Genomic DNA, 21,872 nt, shown 5'->3' on the forward strand with positions numbered 1-21,872 from the left:
AACAAGTAAAACAATAGTATTTTTATGGCAATTTTAATTTTTTTTGCCTTGTAAGAACCAGAGAATGCATGATAGATTAAATTTGAAAGCTCCATTCCAACTACGTTAAGTTCTTAAACTTACGATTACGCAACACAAAACGGGTGGATTATGAATTGTGTTCGCTTTGGAATGATAGCCCTGACTTAAAACAATAGCTTAAATGAGAAAAAATATTATTTCGTCTTAAATTGAAATATAATTCAATTTTAAACTTTTCCGTCTTTTTTAATATTTATTTTATTAAAATTTTTAGACGTTACAGAAATTTACACCCATCAGCTTCTTATTTTTTTTTTTTTTTTAATTTTTCATCATATTTAGTTGCCCATTTTGAATCTGTACTAAGACATCCTTTTCCATTTTGTGATTCTTGATTTTCTTGGGTTAAATCGTTTTTGACTAGGTTATTCCTTTGTATTTAAGGCTTCATTTTATATTTTTTATTTTGTAATCATTTTTTTTACTTATTTACTTTTTATATTTAAAATTTGTTAAAAAATTCGTTTATTTAAACAAAAAATTGTTTTGTTTTTACATGAAATTTTTATGTTTCGAGAATTTACACACATCATTGGCATCTTATTTTTTTAAATTGATTTATTATTTTTTAAGATATAGGAGATATAGGACTATTTTGCATTTGTTGTATGATTTCCTTTTTCATTTTTTGATTCTTGATTTTCCTGGATTAACTCGTTTTTCCAGGTTATTCCCTTGTATTTAAGTTAATTATTATAATTTATAATTTTTCATGTTTTTTATTTATATATTTTTTATTTATCGTTACATTAAATTTTTAAGGGATTTTACACCCATCATCAGAATCTTATTTTTTTAAATTAAATTTAATTTGTTTATTAAATTGATATTATTGTTGTAAGATCTCGTTCCATTTTTGGTTCTTGATTATCCTGGGTTAAAACTATTTTTAAGACTTAAAACTATTATTTTTTAATGTGTGGTGATTAGTAGACTTTTCAAATATTTAATATATTTTAAATCCATCTAGTGATTGAAAGAAGGAAAGAATAATTATTACGATTTCGTTTTAAGTTTAGAATTATATGATACATTTTTTAATCATTTAATACGTCCAAACTATATGAATTATGTTTCAGGCGTGATATGTAGTATTTTTTATGAAATTTTAATATCTCCATGTTGGAAGAAAAATCCAGGGAAGTGGACAAAATTTGAGTCCTTTTTTTCAAGAATTTGTACGTTTTACGTTATTTGGATACAACACTCAAAGTATTATTAATTAAAGTTTGAAGAAAATAATAAATTTTAATTGTTTCACGTAAGATGGACAGACCAGAGGAAAGTATGGTAGTCAAAATTTGAAAAATTTTATTTACACACGTACATCATCTTAAAATTTCATTATGTTTCTCGTTAAATAGAGTAAATAACACGTTAGTGTAATATCAGACTGTTTAACCCTATGATATTTGAATGATTCTCCAAATATTCACATTTCCAACTTTAATAATCTTTTTTGTCATTTTAAAATTAAACATGAAAGTAATTTTAATTATTCTTAAGACTAGAAGAAAATACGTTTGAGAAAATTTGTTTATAAATAACGTAGCAAAATTTTGTAAAAAAAATTCCTCAAATTTCTCCTGTGCCAACGTACTAATAAAAACACTAATAAAAACATTTTTAAGAGCTCGCATCTCACGAGGTTATTTGTTGCTGTCAAATTGCTTCCAAATAAAAATGACACTACTCTCTTATCCTAGGATTTATACAATTAATTAACATAATAAGGCTTTTAATAATGCATACTTCGAAGCTGTAGTAGCTATAGCTAGCTGTAGTTTCAATTTTTAATATGTTGCGATGGTACAAAGTAATGTACCCACATTTCATCGATTATATTTTTTTCAAATTACAACATTTTTGAATTGTTGGTAGGTTATAGGGTTCTATGTAACAAATACAGTTTATTTGCAATCATGGGAATGATCCATTGACAGTTTCGTGAAAGTTGATGCAGGCATTCGGTCGGATTGTTGGGGAACAGCTTGGTTATGACATGATGATCCGTCTCATGAGATGAAAACGATCATCTCTATCAAATACTCGCGCCAACTCGACCAATTAAACCCCTCATCACACAGCATGAAAAAGCTGCCTGCGTTAGTGAACTGAAATAACCGGGGCCCCTCGTTTTTCATCGGTGGTGGGGCAAAAATTGTAGAATTTTGAGATGAGATGTCCAAATGCACCAGTTACCGCTTTAATATTATCCTAAAGTTACTGAAAATGAACTTGGGACCATAAAAAAGTAAAATTATAAATTACTAGATATACAAAAAAATTGTATTAAGGATAATTGATTGAAATTGCTTTCAGAAAGTTAGAATATTTAAAATAAAATCAGATAATATTTTGGTTATTGAGGATATAAATTAATTTAATTTAAAAAAAAAATCGAACCATCCCTAACCGGCCCATCGTGCAAACACGTTCTCTGGTGGAGGGTGAATTTCCTCCATTGTTTGTACATAATTATGTATATAATTCAGTTTAAATATTTTTTTGTATCTTTCTTAATGATTCGCTACCTAAAAATTGTTGCCAAGATGAATCATTCCTCTTTATACCTGCCCCGTTCACTCTTTCGCAGTTTACGACTAACATTAAAAATTTGGCATAGGGCTTATTTGATTTCTTTTTGCGGTCTGCGGAGCGATGAACCTATATCTTGGTCGTTTCCAATCATTCTGACAGACCGAAATAATCGGCAATATTACATTGCGTATTGCATGATTAATGGACTCTGAACACTGCTTTACACATACGGAAGTAGTACGCGTTTCCCGGTGTTTATGTGGTTTAACTAAGTAAGGGACAAAGTTTTTGTTGTGTCCAGTGTCTCTTACATCTTGCGACCAGAACTTGTCAACTTATGAAGAAGAACTAAGATGGTACAACATAAGGTAGTAAGACTCAAGTCAAGTAGGAGAAACAAATGAACTATGCACTTTACAAAATAATACAAGGATTCTATATAACTTCTAGAACAATATACAATACAATTCACTCTTAGTGTACTTATTTTACACTTGTGTAATGAAGAATTTTTTTTCTATAGAGATGGTTCGGCTTTTCAGGAAGTTTTCAAATTATTCAACCCGTCGAAAATCGGTATTATTAATTGGTTGAGAGAATTTAAAATAAAATACCCTTAAACTTGGCAAACCTCTTGCATATCCTCACGTTAACTTTAGCTATAAATCGCACGGGATTTTTTTTTCTTGGGTGATTATTTATCTTTTCAATTATAGAAACCCTTAATATATTGAGTGAACTGAACATAAAATTATAGGTTACGATTCGACAATTTAACAAAAATAAAATAAAAAATTTAACCCTTTGACATACCCACAACATTTTTCTTTTTGATTAACAACATTTTTATATTTTCGAATATAGAACCTTACATATTATCATTCAGCAAAAATAGGTTTTATTTAGATTTATTTTGCCAAAAGTTTAAGACTGTCAAACTTTGAAAATGTGCAGGCGTCGATAAATACGTGAAGCTAACTACCTTTTTTTTAGTGTTGATGTATCGACTACATTGTTGGGCAGTAATAGTTGAATTTGTGTTTTCATCAAGCATACACCCTTGATTCAGGGTATTCGTTACTATTCACTTATAACCTCGTATGTTTTGTAATTACGTTGTTCTTAACAGTAACATTGAACATTTAAACAAACGTTTGTAATTGTACAATTTTGGTATTCCTATCGTCTGTTCGTTCAATGAGAACACCATTGTAACGATGGGAACGAAGAAGCATTTGAAATGATTGGGTGTAGCGACAGGACTTCTTTGATCTTTCATTATTTGACGACAACCATTAGAAATTCGTCCATGAGGTACTTGGCAATTTACACGAAGTACAGGACGTTAATCATCGATTGTAAATTTGTAATGACAAAACCTTGTAAAAAAATGTATCTCAGATTAAAGTACAATGACACAAAAATCTATTGTAATAATAGTTATTACAGATATCGTGAGATGCGGTCGGGCCACTCTCAACACGACACACAAGGATGGCACAATTACACAGAAGACAAACCCTCTGAGCCCTGAAGATGATCTCAATAAAAGATCGAAACGTTGGCACGGTAAAGAAAATGTTTTTCTGAAACCTACATCACACCCGACCGCATCTCACGATATCTGAATAACTATCGATTAACGGTCACTAATCTCTACACATTTCTATTGTAATAATGTTAAGCCAAAAATTGTCATAAACTGTTCGTAATCTTTTAATTTTCTGCGATTAATTCATTTGGTTATTGGTCACAATTTCTGTTTTAGGCTTAATTAAACAAATAAAAAAAAAATATATATTTTTTTTCTTCTTTCTTTGGTCTTACCATCGAATGGAATAGTGAAAATCCAAAACATAATTTACCTTTGTCTTTTTATGTTTTGTTGTTATTCGATGTGTGTTTAAGGACTTATGCCTTTTCGTTTCTCTTTAAGCTTTTAATTACCCCGCCCTTATGATATTGACGAAATACAAAGGCTCATTACAATGAACCATAACAGGGTTGTTCCCTACCAGACCACCCCCATCGGATTGGCCGTGACACTGACAGAGGGCGCCTGAAGCCCTTTCACTCAAAACCATCCGACAAGGTTCTTCCCGTACAAATAATAATCCGCCCCCGCAACGATTAGGATCGACTTGCATGGATATGGAGGCAACGGGTTATCCCGCTTAGAAACAGCCGAAACATTTAACATTTGCACACATTGACAGGATTCGTTAACTTGGGGTAGCCCATTGTCTATGTATCACATAGTAACATGTTTTAAAATGATTGAAACAATGGATAAAGGTTAGGATATAATGATCGAACTGTTCATCTGTTGTACAGCAAATACTCGCTTGCATGCCTTCCGCCATCATCTGAAGTAAAATACGTCGACTGGGTCATTTGTTTCCCTTATATATAAGGCGGCAAGCTTCACCCTGTCAATGATAATATTTAATGATATATTAACACTCAAGGGCCACTTTTTTCTTCCTCTCATTGTATTTGGTTGAAACTTTAGCATTTCAGCTACTTAGGATAATCGTGCTTTTAGGTTCCTTGTGGTAAGAAACATCCATATGCCGTACCATTTGATCAAGTTTGATAAGATACTGTTTTGGAATTTGGTTATGCCCCGTTGCTTGCCTAATTGTGGTTAGTTCAAGATAGTGTGATACGGTTTCTTCCTTTTCCGAAAAGTATGACATATGCTCCTATAAATTCCTAATGCGTTTCTTCATGTAAAAATACGTCAACAAAAGGTTTGTTGTGGGAGTAGTCAGTTTTTGCTGTTTTTAACATGACCCATCTCTTTGGTTGATGTGTGATAGAAGTTAAACGTGCATATATAATGGTAAATAAGTTAATGACAGGTAAAAACTTATTTTAAGCATACAATGGTGTCATTCCTATTTATGAAGAAGAAATTCGAATTATGCATTAGTATTAACAATTTTCACTGTTGGCATCAAATAGTCCGTATGCTTTTGATGCGAATTTAGAAGGTAGTCCCATGGAAGTTTGCAGTACACTCTCGAAGTTTATAATTTCGTCGCTCTACAATTCGAAAACAGAGTTATTAACACATTATTGAAAAACTTTTTATTATTAAACAAGGTGTCGAGATATAATATGGTTCACACAGTGATGACGATGATGAAAGGAGACCAGATAGTGAGGGTTTATGTTCTAAGCCTACCTTTCAACTTATCTACTTCCCTAATTCAATAGCTCACCATATTCGATCCTTCTTTTAAGAAATACGAGTTCATTGACTGTCGTTGCTTCTATTCCCGGGGTTTTCTTTGTATCCCAGGTTAAATATCCATTGAGGGAGCTGCTGCTTCATGTGGGTGGTTGTTTCTTCCTCCTCATTGCATAATCTACAAATGGGGCCATGAGTGAATATGCTGTTGTTGATGATTTGATTGAGATGATATTATCTCTGAACCCAATGACCGATGATTTGTCCTATCACCCTTCCAAGTTTAACCCTCTCCAACTGTAACAGTGAGTTTGCTAGTTTTGGTGAGGGTAGTTTCTAGCATTATCCAATTCTTCTTTTGAATTTGATTTCTCAATACATAATGTATAATAATTATGTTGAATTATTCAACCGTTAAGTCCAGAGGCATTTTTATAGGAGGCAGTCACCTCCTCAAATCCCTTCCCCATCCATCCTTACACCATTGAATTTCCTTCTACTCCATTGTTGAAAACTTCGGTGTTATCTCGACCAAAACATTTCCTGGAAACCACACATTCCCCGACGTTGTTTTCCATTCCTCATTCAATTCCGCCGGTCCTGGCACCTCCTACCTTTCACCACCTGTAAACTCCTCATCTCCTCCCACACGTTTCCACGCTTCGACTACAGCTGTGTCACTTAAGACTTTCGGAGGAACAAGATAAGCGTGTGAAAAGTCTGATGAATTGTTGTGTCAAATTTATTTTCGGCACCCCGAATGTTCAGATTTATTCTGTATTCCTCCTTCGTTTACCAACCCGTAAACTCTTTACGTCTTCACTATATTTTCCAGCTACTTCAGTCCATTCTTTTATCCACTCTTTTAACATCAGGTCGTTTCCCTGTGACCTATGTCTTCCTCGTTATAATTCCTCTACATTTGTCCTTCTTAGCTCGAGCCACAAATCTCTGGAATTCTCTTCCTTTGCCAATCCTCAAAGCCACCTCCCTTACCTCCTTTAAATCTCTCCTGCACCAGCACCTCATCTCCCTCCAAACAGAGACAACGTAGTCCGACAATATTATTAGGTCGGTTTGGTATATAAGAAAGCTTTTTCCTTCCTTCTCTCTCTCTCTCTCTCTCTCTCTCTCTCTCTCTCACTCTCTTTCCTTTCTTTTTCCTCTCTCTCTCTCTCTTTCTCTTTCTCTCTCTCTCTCTCTCTCTATCTATCTATCTATCTATCTATCTATCTATCTATCTATCTATCTCTGTCACACACACACCCACACATACATACAATTTAATTGACACATGAATTTTTATAAAAAGTTCGTTAAATTTTATTGTCTTACTGCCAGATTGATAAGTCCATGTAGCAAGAATCATGTGCTAGGTGAGACCCATACAACATGTAGAAATTATTGAGAAAAAAGTTTGCATTATAAAGTTGCACATAGAGTAACAAAACAAAAATGATCAATGTATGATTTTGAAGAAAAAAACACATTCAGTTGTTACTGCCAAGCTTTCGACCTATTTTCAGGTCATCATCACGGCAAATCAATCTTAAATCTACAGATTGAGTTCCAATCAGGCGATTTCAAATTTCCTTAAGACCGACTCAGTCCTTACATAGAGAAGGACTGTAACATAAATATGTCAGTCTGTATACATATTTAAGATTTTCTAGCACTGATGATGACCTGAAATAGGTCGAAAACTTGGCAGTAACTACTGTTTATTTAACTGTAATGTAATTTAAATGTAACTACTTTTAATTTGCTTTCTTCTTCAAGACCATACCTTGATCTAGAGTGTTAGCGAGTTAAAAAGTGATCGATACTACTAACACTGACAATAATGATGACAAACTCCTCCGATAGACAGAATCGGTAATAGTTAATAGTTATTTAGTATGTTTTTATTTATTTATATATTTTTTAAATTTTATTCGCGTAGTTGTGTAAATCGACTTTTTAGCTGTTCAATCCGGACTCAACTATACTTTTTTTGCTTGTTTTTAAACCCAGGCCGAATTGTGCTATTGGCCACTTGTTGCTTCTATTTAATTGTTTCCATCCCTCTACACCCTACCGTATGATATTTCAAGTGAACTCAAACGAACTCCGACATAAGGTGGGGTAATCTTCTGTCTAAAGTTTCCTTCGGGGCAGCTTTATATACGAAATATTTTATTAAACTACTCCATTGTTAATTTTTACATTTCTTTATTTTAGAATGTTAATCTCGTACTTTGTCGACTTAACGAATGCGCATACACGCTGAGTATTACCATAAATCGGAGCGCACCTTTGTGCCTCGACAGACGGTTTCTTAAGGAGCTTTACTTCTGGAATTAAATGAATGTTCAGGCCCTTTTGTGTTGAGCTTTAGTAATGACTAGCCGGTATTCGGTACCTGTGTTATTTATACCCTTGTTTCATTAATCTAACCAATACTGACCGACGAGCTCCAGGTCAATAGTTACAATGGAATGTTTACATCCAATTAATTGATGTCTGATTAGTTCACGTCATGCGTTTTGACTAGATATTTTGAACCAAACTATTTGTCATATTTTATTAATTATAATTTGTAGTTACGCTAAATTACCTAATTAAAAATAAATGATTTGCTCTTAATTAAACTTTCTAGAGAAGTTCAGCTACATTTTTAAAACCGAACTAAGTGATATGGTAAAATGTGTTCGCAGCGTATCCTGTCTAATGTTTCTCTTATGAATTTTACCTCTCTCTGTTTCTCCCCCTTTCTTTCTATTAAAATTTGATTTTTACTGCATCAAGGGAACAGCGTATTCTCCTGAGATCTACCGGCTTAGCCTACTCTTTGCGCCTTATCCTGTTCTTTATTCCAAACGTCTTTGGGCAAAGGAACGACACTTTTTGCCTTCAGTCTTTAAACATTGTTATTGGCATTGTATTTCCCATTATTACACCCTTTGTTTATTTTGGTAGATAGTCGGTATGATAAATCTGTTTGAACAACAAGTTATCACTCGCTTTCTTGTTTATACTATACTACGTTTAAATATCATGTTCCAACCCTCACGTTTGTTTTCAATATAAATCCTCGTAATTGGCACGTAGACAAAAGTAATTTAAAACGAGGTAATTGATTTCATAGATGATAATTAAGAAGGTGCACTCAGAAATCGCATTGAATAGACATTAGGTAATTTGGAACGAAGGCCCGATAATTTTTTAAAAAAATCTAATGGCCTGTGAAATTAAAATTTCAAAACAATAGCAGCTTTTATTATACACATTAAATTATGGTTCCAATGCGAATTATAAATTTTGAGATTATGTCAATAAAAAATTGAGTATAAAATATGAAGAAAAAATAAAAACACATTTAGCTACTATACGTAACCAGAGTTTAATGTATTTTTGATTTTTCTAAATAATAAAGCGATTGTTTAGTTAAATTTGGTGAATACAAGTACAGTAATAAGACTTATTCACGCCAGGAACAACAAAAGGAAAGTTATTGGCTTTTAATTACTTTGTTTATTCCGGCTTTGGCGTCGGCTTTTACTTTTTAATGAACACGAGACCTATTTTAAGCCTACGAGATCCCTTTGCAGAACAAAGGGTGGTTAATTATTTCGAAGCATCGGCTTAAATGAGATGTAATATTTTGTGTATTAGTTTGAAGAGATGTAATTTTCGGGGTGTGTAATGTACTGCGCCCTTTGAGAGCTATTGTATTTCCCTGTACTTACAGCACACCTGTGAGTCCTAGTTCATCAAGAAACTTGATTAGTAGCCCGGTCTCAGTGGGTGAATTTTTTCCACGGTTATGTTGTACATCCCAAAACACCTTCTCTTGCGGTTGCCGGTATCTTCCCAGTTTCTTTGCAGAATCTACACGTGCCCTGTTGGGTTATACCAATCTTGGCAATATTGGGACTTAGTCGGTCTTCGAAGAAATCTGAAATCTGTGAAAAACTTAATTATGTCATATTTTAGACATATTTACGATTGTTTTGCCCTGACGATGACCTTAAAAGAGGCCGAAAGCTTGGCCTTGGCAGTATCAACCGAATACCAATCTTCTTCAGATGTCCATTCAGTCTGTAATGCCCTTCAGTAATGAATTCTGTCAGGATTCTATGTTTTTCCTGCACCTTTTGATGCGTTCTGTTGTTCTTTGCCTTCCAAAATTTGTTGGAAGGTTCTTGGATTGTTTGAATTCTACTCGTTCCTCAGTTTCATTGTGTATTTTTGCCAAAATTCTCTTGATAGTGTGAATCCCTATGCCACAGGTGGGCTCAGGACCTATTGGCGGTATTAGTAGCCCCCTTTCCTTGCAATGGCGTCCGCTTTCCCGTTTCCAACTATATGTCCTGGGACCCAACAGAGGGTGACTTTATTTTGCATACATAATCTATTTAGTTTAGATTTGCAATTCAGCACCATTTTTCAAGCTGTGATGACTACTTGGCTATATGACAGAATAGCTACATTCTTGATCTTAAACCCTTTGCTCAAACTGAACTAGATACATTTCTCAGTTGCGTGGAAGATACTGGTTATTTTGTCGTGGGATCTGAGTATTTGGTTCCAGAACCGAATACTCTGCCCCCAAGCATCGTTCTCAATCCTACATTTGGTTAAATTTATTCTGTTTTTTGGCGTTTACGGAGTATTACATAATTGTGTCTATTTTCCACTGGGGGTTAGTTTCATTCTTTCGCGGCCTTATGTTTTATTATGCCATATCCTGCCATTGAAAGAACTTAGTTAAAGATTATTTTTCTGGTGTAAACTACATATGTACTTCTCAAAAACATTTTAACTATTATAGTCATAGGAAAAAAGTTTCTCTCTTTCTTTTTTTTTCAAATATTTATTAAAACTATGTAAAATATTCTTACGTTAACACTATGTATCGTTTTAGTTTGATAAATTACGAGTGTTCTCCTCCAGTCTGCACAATTTGAAAGGAACATTTTATTTCGGGCCATTATTGCCTTTATCCTCACTGCCGTTAACGTTTCGTAAGATATGCCCGTGTTTGACTTCGAATATTGACGACGTGTTCGTTCTTATTTATCGGGAATAATTCTCGACAGTACTGGCTGACACTTTTATATATCTATTTGCAACATAATACATATTGTCTTATTTTTATTGTCTTCTTATTTTTTCAGCAATCTTGATAGTTAGGATAAAAAATTACAATAATTCCTACTAACGTAATTCCTGCAGTTTATTCATTTACATTTGTCCACAATTTTTGTATAAATTGAGCTGAATTTTGTCTCTATGTCCACTTAATTCATCAAGCTCTTTATTATCCGTACAACATTTATGATTTTTAACAAAAACTCAGCACTTGACCAATATTAAAAAAAAGCCATCCTATCTTCAATATACATGGAGGCTTCCATTTTCCACGGATTTCCAGATAAAACTCACCAGTACTTCGCCTCACTGTCATCAAATACTGTCAGCTAAAAAAATTAATCGAATTTGCTTGATCTGTACAATGATTTTTATTTTGTTAGGCTCATTATTATCCATTTGTTTTGTTTTTACCCTCGATTTTTCAATAATTAATGATTGATGGTTGCCACTTGTTCATTACTACTCCAGATCATTATTCAGAAATCGTGAGATGCGGTCCGGTGTGATGTAGGTTTCATAAAAACATTTTCTTTGTCGTGCCAACGTTTCGATCTTTATTGAGATCATCTTCAGGGCCTGAGATTTATAAACATTGTTTAAATTTAACAAAAACATGTAGGATGTGGAAAGAAGTGAATGTACACAATGCAAAAAAATCGATTAACGGTCACTAATCACCACACAACACTACTCCAGATCTTTAAAATCTATCTAGCCTTCTATTTTGCACAGATTTCCGGATAAAACTCACCAGTAACTCTGCCTTAAATTCTTCCAGCTTGTTAATCCACAGATTTTCAGCTATTTTAATACGATTTTCCAATAAAGAACATAATATTTCGCAGGGCTGTATATATATATATGTCTTTAGATTTGTCATTTCCTAGGATTTACCACTAAAACTAGTAATTTAGTAGTTCACTTCTAGTCTGTAATTCTTCTTTCCCATTGATGCTCATAGATTTTTTTTCGAGTTGATTGTCAGTAATTCAACATCAGCACTTCGCCATCATTTATTCCAATCCTTCAAATTCATCGAATTTGTTTGTGTTTTACAAAGATTTTTTATAAATCGTCAGTACTTCACCTCTATGTTCTCTAATTTTTTAGGCTCAATATTATCCATATATTTTGTTTTTACCCATGATTTTTTCAGTAATGAATCATCGATACGTTGCCTCTGTGTTCACTAATTCCTCCATATCTTTAAATGCATCGAACGTTCTGTTTTCCATGTATTTCTCGATAAAACTCACCAGTACTTCGCCTCAGTGTTCTCAGTTCTTAAAAATTTATAGAATTAGGTTGAAATTTTACAATGAGTTTTTATAAGTCGTCAGAACTTCACCACAGTTTTCTCTAATTTTTTAGGCTCTTTTTTTTATCCATTATTTTGTTTTTACTCATGAGTTTTGCAATAATGCATCGATACGTTACTACTATGTTCACTAATTCCTCTGGATCTTTAAAATCTGTGGAACCTTCTGTTTCCACGGATTTACCGATAAACTGACCAATAACTCTGCTTTAAATTCTTCCACAGATTTTCTATTATTTTAGTACGATTTTCTAATAAAGCACATAAGTATTTCGCTATGTTGTATATATGTCCTTAGATTTGTCATTTCTAGAATTTACTACTAAAACTCATTAGTAGTTAGCCTCTAGTCTATAATTCTTCTTACCCATCGATGCTCATTGATTTTTTTCTGATTGGTTTTCAGTAATTCAACATCAATACTTCGCCATCATGTACTCAAATCCTTTTACCCCGTTTAATATCCTTAGACTTTTATTTTCTCTAATTCTTTCGAAATAATCCTCATAGTCATCAGGTTTTGGTATTCACTGAATCTATATATATTTCTGTGTATTTATTCATAGTTCTGTTTTTTTATAATTATTTTTACTTTATGCTTTGTCGAATGTCACCAACCTCTCAACTTTCATGGTGGTTCACATCATACAACGTGGGTTTTATTTTGTTTACGATTGACCTACCATTTAACACTCATATAGGAAAATTTCCTAGCCTTGTCAAAAATTTTGTTGCTGTTGCCACGAAAGTCTAGTTTGTGATTCTTTTGTTTATTTTCTTTTTAATCCTAACAATCCCTAACCAATTTATTAAGCTTCTTTTTGTGATTTCTGTCTTCAAAATCAACATAAATTTACTTGCGTTGGCTGGTAATAGCTAGCATTTTTTTGGGAATTATGCATGATGTTTTCGCTCTGTTAATAGTTTTTTCGCGCATGTAATGTATGTTTTTTTTTAAAATTAAATTCATATGCATTATGATCCCACTCGCCATCAAATGTATGCGTTTTGTTTTTTCAACCACATACAATTTTAGATTCTGTGGTCGTTTCTCCAGAAAAATCCACTTTTTTTATCATTTATTATTTACGACCCCTGTGATAATCTTGTGTAAAATGTTTGCGCTCGTTTTGAGTTGTGGTATGGTAGGTTTGAAATTTGGCGTTTGTTAGTCCTTGCTGAGGGGGTTTCACTTTCGCTTTCGGTGGCTCCCTCTTCTGTAGGGTGCGCTATCGATTGCGCTAACTCCCGCTATCCTCCGGCCCCCGCTGTAGTAGACGGGACCCCCACTCGACTCAGTCCTCTACCGGCGAGCAGTCAAGCAGCTTCACGAGGTAAGTCGGCCTGCTGCCTTGGGCTGGTTGTCCTCTTTCTCTTTCTCTCACTCTCGCCCACCCTCCCTTTCTCTTCCTAGCTCCCTCTTCCTCTTCGCTTCTCATCCTGCCAACTCCGGGTGGGAGGAATCAATGGAGAAGGGCGTGGCCTCACTTATTGATCCACTATGCCCACCCTTCACACACCCAATATTACTCATTCAAACAATAACAGATCTTAATCAAGTTTGATGAGAGGGGGTGCACTACCCTCACCCCCACAATTTTTCTCTGCTTCTTCCTTCCAAGAACCGTACACAGTCCCTCGGTGCGACTTCCTTTTTCATTTTGCCTTTTTAATTCGCCCTTTTCAAATTTGAATTTTTCGTAATAAAAGGTCACCACAAGAAGGACCTATTTTCCTATTCCCTTTTTTTATCCATAATCCAACAAAAAAAAAATTATTAAACCTTAAGGAAAAGGACGTTTATTTTTATTTAATTGATCACCTATTCCAATTTATTGTTGTTAAATAAAACAAAAAATCCCTATCCCGATATCCAGTTCATAAAAAATAATAATTTTAAAAACCCGATCGTTGTGTCAATATCGCGAAGCAAGCGGCTTTTGTAGGTTTGCAACATTTTTTTAAAATGTATTGATAAACATTGCACTAACGCTTGCACTAAAAAACGTGATTTGCACCAAGCAGACAGCCAGACATGTTTTTGGGATTGCAGCCTGAGTTTACAGCCTTGCCTATTTTTTAAATTTTAATTTTAAACCCGGTAGGGCTAGGGAAAGCAAGATTGAAGTTTTTTCTATCCTTCTTGTGGAGGAAAAAAACAGTGTAAAAATAAACCACCGCCTGTTTGAAGAACCAATGATTTTTTTTTAAATTTGACTACTTAGAACTAATATAATAATATTACAATTATGATTAAACCAAATTTTACCATGTTTTGGATGTTGGAAGAAAATAATTACGTCTAACGTAATATTAGCTTTCCAAACCCGCTTGTATTAACGGATTTAAACTGAGTTTTTAACCGACTTTCTTTACAGTAAATTCTGAACAATTTATCTGCAAGTGAATTGAATCATTCCAAGTCAGTGGAAAGCATACAGTGCAGTCTAGGACATATTTTTTGTATAATCAGTATTCGAAATCCCAAGTTCACCCCCTACCAACCCGCGGTTTACCCCCACTCCGTTAGGTTTACACCTCGCCTTCCCTATTCTAGACACCTGCCCCTTTACCTCTCATTAGTTATTGAGGGAGAGGGGTAAGTGGATGCTAATAGAGAAGGGGATTGTTAGGAGCGGTGGTGGGGATAAAATGGGGTGCGCCGACCTTGGAATTCTGAAATTTAATTAGCCCCTCAAAAAGGGATGGGCCGCTCGTTTCCCCTATTCTAAAATCAATTATAAAATGGGTATTTTGGGAAACAGCCTGTTAATGGATATTTGTAATAAATTAATTTTATATTTATATGCAAGACTTCGAGGCAAAGTTAATTTCGCCCAATTTTAAAATTCAACATATCCTAAACCCAAATTTATTGTTTTCCTCAGATACTACACAAAAATAAAATATAATTTGCTATATTACTATATAGTATTTTATATATGCACTTATTTATATTGTATATACAGGGTGATCGACGTTATGTACTCCACCCACTTTTTTTTATGAAGCCAAATTAAAAAATAAAATACACGTATTTCATTGTTTTTTATGTACTTTATTTTGTCTAATGTAGATTGATTTTTTCTCAAAATATTGCGGAATGCACCAATATTTTTTTCCAAATGGGTCCCTATTATTTTTTCCACATTTTTGATAGTATTTAGTCTTCTGAAAACATAAAAAAATAATTTTTAAAATCGGATATGTCTTTTAAAATTTGTTCTCAATTTTATGCGAAATAACTTGCTTCCCACGATCTCCACACCTTCTTAAAAATGTCTCAATTTTATGTAAAAACAAAACCATATTAAAAAAAGTTCCGTGATAAAAAGTGGAACAAAATGAAATAATTATCCCTAGGCTTAAAACTAACGAAAGCCCTTGCTTTCAAGTTGTATGAAATTTTTTAAAAATGTTTTTGCTTTCCACTTAAAAATTGAGACGTTTTAAGATTTTGAGACGTTTTTAAAAAGGTGTGGAGTTACTTGGAGAAGCTGCTTATTTTTCACGCAAAATTTAGAATAAATTTTGAAAAGCATGTCCGATTTAAAAAAATCTTGTTTTTCCAGAAGTCTAAACAATATTAAAAAAATTGGGGGGGGGGGAATAATAGGGTCCCACTTAAAAAAAAAAGATGGTTGTATTCTGTAATATTTAGAAAAAAAGTCAATCTGTATTAGTCAAAATAATGTACATCAGAAACAATAAAATATTGGTATATCTTTTCTTTTCTACTTTGCAATTTAACTGTGCTTTATATATATAAAGCTCTACAGAGAAAAAAGTTAAATTCGTTCCTGGTACAAAAATTCTTTCCTGTTGAAAAACAAGCGCAAATCATTCCATAAGACGAGGGGAATAAAATATTTATGAGCCATCACGTATGGAATTTGCCCGATCAATAAACTCGCTCTTCTCTATTATAGAATACTTTCATTCACTGTACGTATTCATTCGTATTTGATAACTCCGATTCGAACAAATATCGGGTGTTTTAGATTCCCTTTTAAAACGGTACTATGTAACTATTCCTTTTTTTCAAACAGGGTGGCTGGAAATGGATCATCACGAGAGGTTTGTTTACAGCTTTTTTTTAACCTTGAATTGAGCCAGTCAGCGCTTTTATTTGTCAGTTTTTGTTTTATTTATCCGTTTACATGTGAAAGAATGTAATATCGTTTCGTTTTGGCATGTGGTTGGTATAAGGGAGAGGCCCACATTGGGTGCAAAATTCGCGATGAAAGTACCATTCGTACATAATTTTTGAATCGTATCACCTAATCTCGATTCTACAAGAGTTCTTCGCATAAAATCTAAAAGGCGTTTAAAATAGGCCTCACGACACAGAAATGCGGACTTTTTTGAATAGGGTAGTTGTATTTTTATGAAGCGTGGTTTCCCTACGAGACTATACCCAATGTTTGTTTATGTTCGTGTTAAAAGCAATTACTCGCACAAAGCTTGTCAGTCTTATCGTTTCCGTATGCAAAACAAGGGAAAAAATTATGAGCGTAATTAAGAATTTATAGGCACCCGTTGAAAAACCACGATTTTAAAGAAAGCACGGGCTTTTTTTAAAAATATTTTTGTTAATATGTTAAATTGACATTAATTTTTTAAAATCCGATTATAGATAGATCACGGAAAAAATAACCCGGTGATAAACTGGTTACGAAAAAACCTCGGATTAATTGCCGAGAGAATATTGGGTGGGGTGGAGACTCCCAACCCTCTCAACATGGTCACCTAGGGCGCGCAGCAGCGCATTGATTTTCCTGGTGAATGTGAAACCTTAATCTGACGCTGTTCCCTATCGTCCATCGCCTGTACGCATTTCCGTATTAACGCCGAATTTTTCACGTATCGATTGGCGAGTTTTGTCATTTGTGACCTAATTTGGAATTGAATGTAGCCCTGCCCAATAGAAAACCATTATTATGCCTCGCCTTTAAAAACCTCACTCAGGATTACCACTTTGGAACGGTTATTGTTGAATTTTTATCGTTTTTCTTCAATTGTGTTTTCGCCATTGTACGGAATTACAGCTGCATAAAAAAGTAAACCATTTTGAAAAACGTAAATATTAAAAACCCCGGGGTATGAAATGAAAGGGCAAAGTTTCAATGATTATTTGAGTAGCCTTAATTTTCCAGGCCAAAATGTAGCTTAATTGGTTAAATGAGATAAAGTCATTTTACCTTTTCTTGGTATAAAAGGAAGTTCCCATTACATGTTTTGACCTTTTTATTTACATTGATGTTAACTTTGTTAAGCACACATGCAATATACGTTTTTTTGAATTAATAAACAACAACGAAATTCTTCAATTTGTAAAAATGTTACTAGATGCAAATGTGTTTGAATTGGTTTGCTTGGACCAGCGAGAATATTCGGACCTTCGCAGTCCTCACTGAGTAAAAGTAAAGTACATTCATACAGGTAGGCTGAACATACAACTACCCATTGGGTGTTGAGGACGAGTGGGCAAACCACCATCGTTATCAATTAAAAAGCCATTGGGTCTGCTGGGTTTCGAACCCAGAACCCCTCGCTTGGAAAAGTCGGACGCCCTAACTACTTGGCTACCGTGGTCTTTACTTGGTAATTTGCGAAACATGGCGCTTCAAAATTTACGCATTCTCGAAAATCGGGAGAGTGATCGGTTTTTTCCATGACGTAAAAAATCAAACTTTTTTCCCCAAAAATAGCGAATAACTCGGAAAATTTTTGAGAAATCGGGCAAAATGAAAGGTGATCATTTGAAGGCTTATTAAAATTTCCTATCGATTTCTACAGGGCGCCGCTCTAAGAACGATTTCCTGGCTCCACAGCTCAATCTGAAGCATTGGTAAAAAGTCCAAAAATTAGCATGTTCCCAAATTTTTGAATTTACTGATCGATCACTGAATCTAGGAAACATTTAAAAAGACGTCTTGTTCTGCATAAAATTTCATAAAAAAGGAGATCTAGCGCAGGTCACAAGACTTAAAATTCTGAAAAATATGCATTTCCAAAGTTGGCCATTTTTTCGTGCAAAAACCAAAAGTGTATATGCAGTTGTGAAGCATTTAAAAAGACGTCTTGTTCAGCATAAAATTTTCTAACAAATGAGATCTAGCGCAGATCACAGGACTTAAAATTCTGAAAAATATGCATTTCCAAAAATATGCAAAAACCAAAAGTGTATATACAGTTGTTGAAATAAATACATGAAGTCAAACAACAAAAAGACTTAAAGAGCTTACATAAGGAACTAATACAAAAAATTACAGACGTTTGCTGCATTAAAATCGGAGGAAAAAGTCGTCAAACCTGTAAATTAACTAAAAATAAAAAATATATATGGCTTTACAAATTAAAGACTAGATATGTTGAATGTAATAAGATAATTGGACATAGGAAAACAAATGCAATAAAGTAATTTTTCGATTAGAGGGCAGATACAAGATTAGACGAACCCGTCGCCTTTTTCATTGTTTGTTGTAATCTGGCGACGGTGTAGACACGAGACAGCAGGGTGAAAGGGCAATTTAAACTGTAAATCTATGTTAATATCGTTTTTTCCGTCGCTCAGAGGCACGGATTAGCTGTTTACATCCCTCGAGCTCCCACGGGTTCAAGGGTTCAATTTGTTATTCAGATTTTCCCTGAAATTTTGATAGAGACAGTATTGCACAGTCGGTGTTTTCCTGTTTTTATTTTTTACAATACGGAAAATTCAGAACTACAAGCACATCGTAAATTAATAATCTATAAATTGTAGGGATTTAATTTTACATGATTTAAACGATGATAAATGTTTTCTTGGGATTCAATACTTCTTCGTATTTAAAATTTTGAATTATGTATTTCGTCATGTATTATGTACAAGTAGGAATTAAAAGTTTTTTTTCCCCCGCTGAAGGTAATAAATGATAATAAATAATCGATGTTGTCCTCATAGACATCTCACATCCATGGTTGAAGTGTACAAGCCAATTCACTTCTCGTTTTGTCTTCTTTTTCTAGAAATCGAATAAAAACGTTTTCCATATGATGTCGCTGAAAAAGGGGTCTTCTCTTTATTTAAAGTGATGTTATGGGCAGCAGAAACTTTGGCCCTCTCACTCTCTCTTTCTTAATTTGTCTAGCTCTCTCACTCACTCTTATTTTGTCTAGCTCTCTCACTCTCTTTGTCTCTGTTTCCAACCCACTCTCTCTCTCCTCTCTCTCTCTCTCTCTCTCTCTCTCTCTCTCTCTCTCTTTCTCTCTCTCTCTCTCTCTCTCTCTCTCTCTCTCTCTCTCTCTCCCTCTCCCTCTCCCTCTCCCTGATAATTGCAAGGCTATCACTTAATTTATTCATTACGTGCTTTGTTTGATTAAGTTTAAAATGAATTTATTTTTACAATATGAAGAATGAAACGTTTTGATATATTTTTTATGAATTTGAATGACTTATTTTGTGTGGTGATTAGCGACCGTTAATCGATGATTATTCAGAGATCGTGAGATGCGGTCTGGTTTGATGTAGGTTTCAGACAAAAATTTCTTTATCGTGCCAACGTTTCGATCTTTATTAAGATCATCTTCAGGGCTCAATAAAGATCGAAACGTTGGCACGATAAAGAAAGTGTTTTTCTGAAACCTACATCACACCAGACCGCATCTCACGATTTCTGAATAATTAGACTTATTTTATATTCACTTTATCTCCGATTCTCTCTCTCTTCTCCCTCTCTCTCTTTCTCTCTCCTCTCTCTCTTTCTCTCTCCTCTCTCTCTCTCTCTCTCTCTCTCTCTTTCTCTCTCTCTCTTTATCTATCTCTACTCTCTCACCCCAATAATTACAAGAACGTTGATTAATTCAGGTCACTACTTGTTTCTCATGAAGTTTAAAATTTATTCGTTTACGCAATTTGTAGAAGAAACTGCTAAACTTTACAGGGTTGAATTTCTCCCTGCTCTGTATGCATTCACGCGTGAGACAATTTCAATTCCACTTCCGTGAACAATATAAAACCAACAAAAAATAGAAAAAGACAGCAGCACAGAACCTACAAATCAGGTACCTTTTTCCACCGGGCTTTTTATTTTTTTCCACCTGGCTGTCTGCGCGCCTACACCCCTTCAAAGGACGTGTGGAGGGCAGTAGTTTCGCAGGTTTAATTTATTCCAAGGGGGTGGATAGACTATTGCGTCAAACTTCTGAAACCTATTTCTCAAAGGAAACACCTTCTTGATGTCGCCGACCTGGTAGCGCCAAGAATTCGGGCAAAAAACAAAAAACGTTTTTTAACGCTCCGGGCTATTAAGACCTTGTTCCCATAATTTGGTGCAGACGGTCCTAATTTCCTCTATAAAAAAACCATTGCAACCAATTACAACTTATATATGTACATATAATAATAATCTTTTTCATCATCAAAAATAGATAGATCAAATTCTTCGTCCAAAGTTAAGCTTTTTATATTTAAGAATATATCCATAGTGTTAATGATGCAGTTCTTCATGGGATTTATAATAAATCGTTTTGGCATTACCACCCCTTGTCGGAAAGGCGATAGATTTGCCTCCCCGAATCATTGCTCGCCCTCAGAATTTTAAAGACTTCAACAACTTAGCCACTTAAAAACCCCAGCGATTTATTCAAAACACAAAACTTCATTATGGTCTCACGCTAAGAATTTCCAATATATTATTTTATATTCATTACTACTCCCCTTCAATTTAGCCCTGGGATCGCAATTTCCCTTACATTTAAATTTTAAGGTCGGGCGAGGGTGGAAGGAATGTTTTCGACAAGTTCTGGGCTTCCCTCTGCTACTCCTCGCTACCTGTGAAGGGGGTGTTTTTGTTTGATCTTTTCTGGCATGGCCTTTCTTAGAATTTCTAGCAAGGGCTTGGGTTCTTTCCGTCCCTGGGCTAGAAACCGACGGAATAATAGTGTTCTGTCTAACATAAATATATTTTTTCCAGGAAAGACCAATCGCTGGAAGAAATTTATGTTTCGAATGGCGCTTAATGGATATGTGCTGGTCGGTTTCATTTAGTATAGGCCCGTTTACTCTTCATTGGCTGTTAGGACTTTCAAAACCCCCATCACACATAAGTAATAATTTAATGTATGAATTAATTTTAACCCAGGCACTATGTACGATTTGTCGAATTATGTTATCTTTTTTTGCTTAATCCATGCACTTGTTACCATGTACGATTTGTCGAATTATGTTGCCTTTTTTTGCTTTAACTATTTTTCTATTATCTTAAAAGATGTGTTGGAAAATGAACAACATTTTTTCTAGTACATAAGACAAAACCTATGTCAATTATGTATGAAAAACATTTCTTCCTGTCTATGCAAATTGTAACTGTAGTCAACTAGTTCTAAAAAATTAAGCTGTTTATGTTGTAGCAGGTTGCTAGTTAAATGTTGCTTTAGTGCGAAGACCACATTAACCTTAATAATTGAAAGGATTTCACAGTTCATAATTCATGAAAATGGACTTGAATATAATCTAGAATCTTGTTTATTAATTTGACCCTCTTAAAATGTTTATAGAGTGCTTTTACGTATAACCACTCTTGACATTATAACCATTCAATATTCTAACATCAATAA

The 21,872-nt window shown here is 34.2% G+C and overlaps 1 protein-coding gene across 1 annotated transcript in view; it reads left to right on the forward strand.

Moving 5' to 3' along the window:
- LOC106673830 (serine/threonine-protein phosphatase 4 regulatory subunit 1-like) overlaps positions 1-21,872 on the forward strand; it is a 226,181-nt gene that overhangs the window by 11,931 nt on the left and 192,378 nt on the right. The window lies entirely within an intron of this gene.

The sequence above is a fragment of the Cimex lectularius genome, unplaced genomic scaffold (assembly GCF_000648675.2).
Source record: "Cimex lectularius strain Harlan isolate CLEC.00 unplaced genomic scaffold, Clec_2.1 scaffold6, whole genome shotgun sequence".
NCBI classification, from domain to species: Eukaryota; Metazoa; Arthropoda; class Insecta; order Hemiptera; family Cimicidae; genus Cimex; species Cimex lectularius.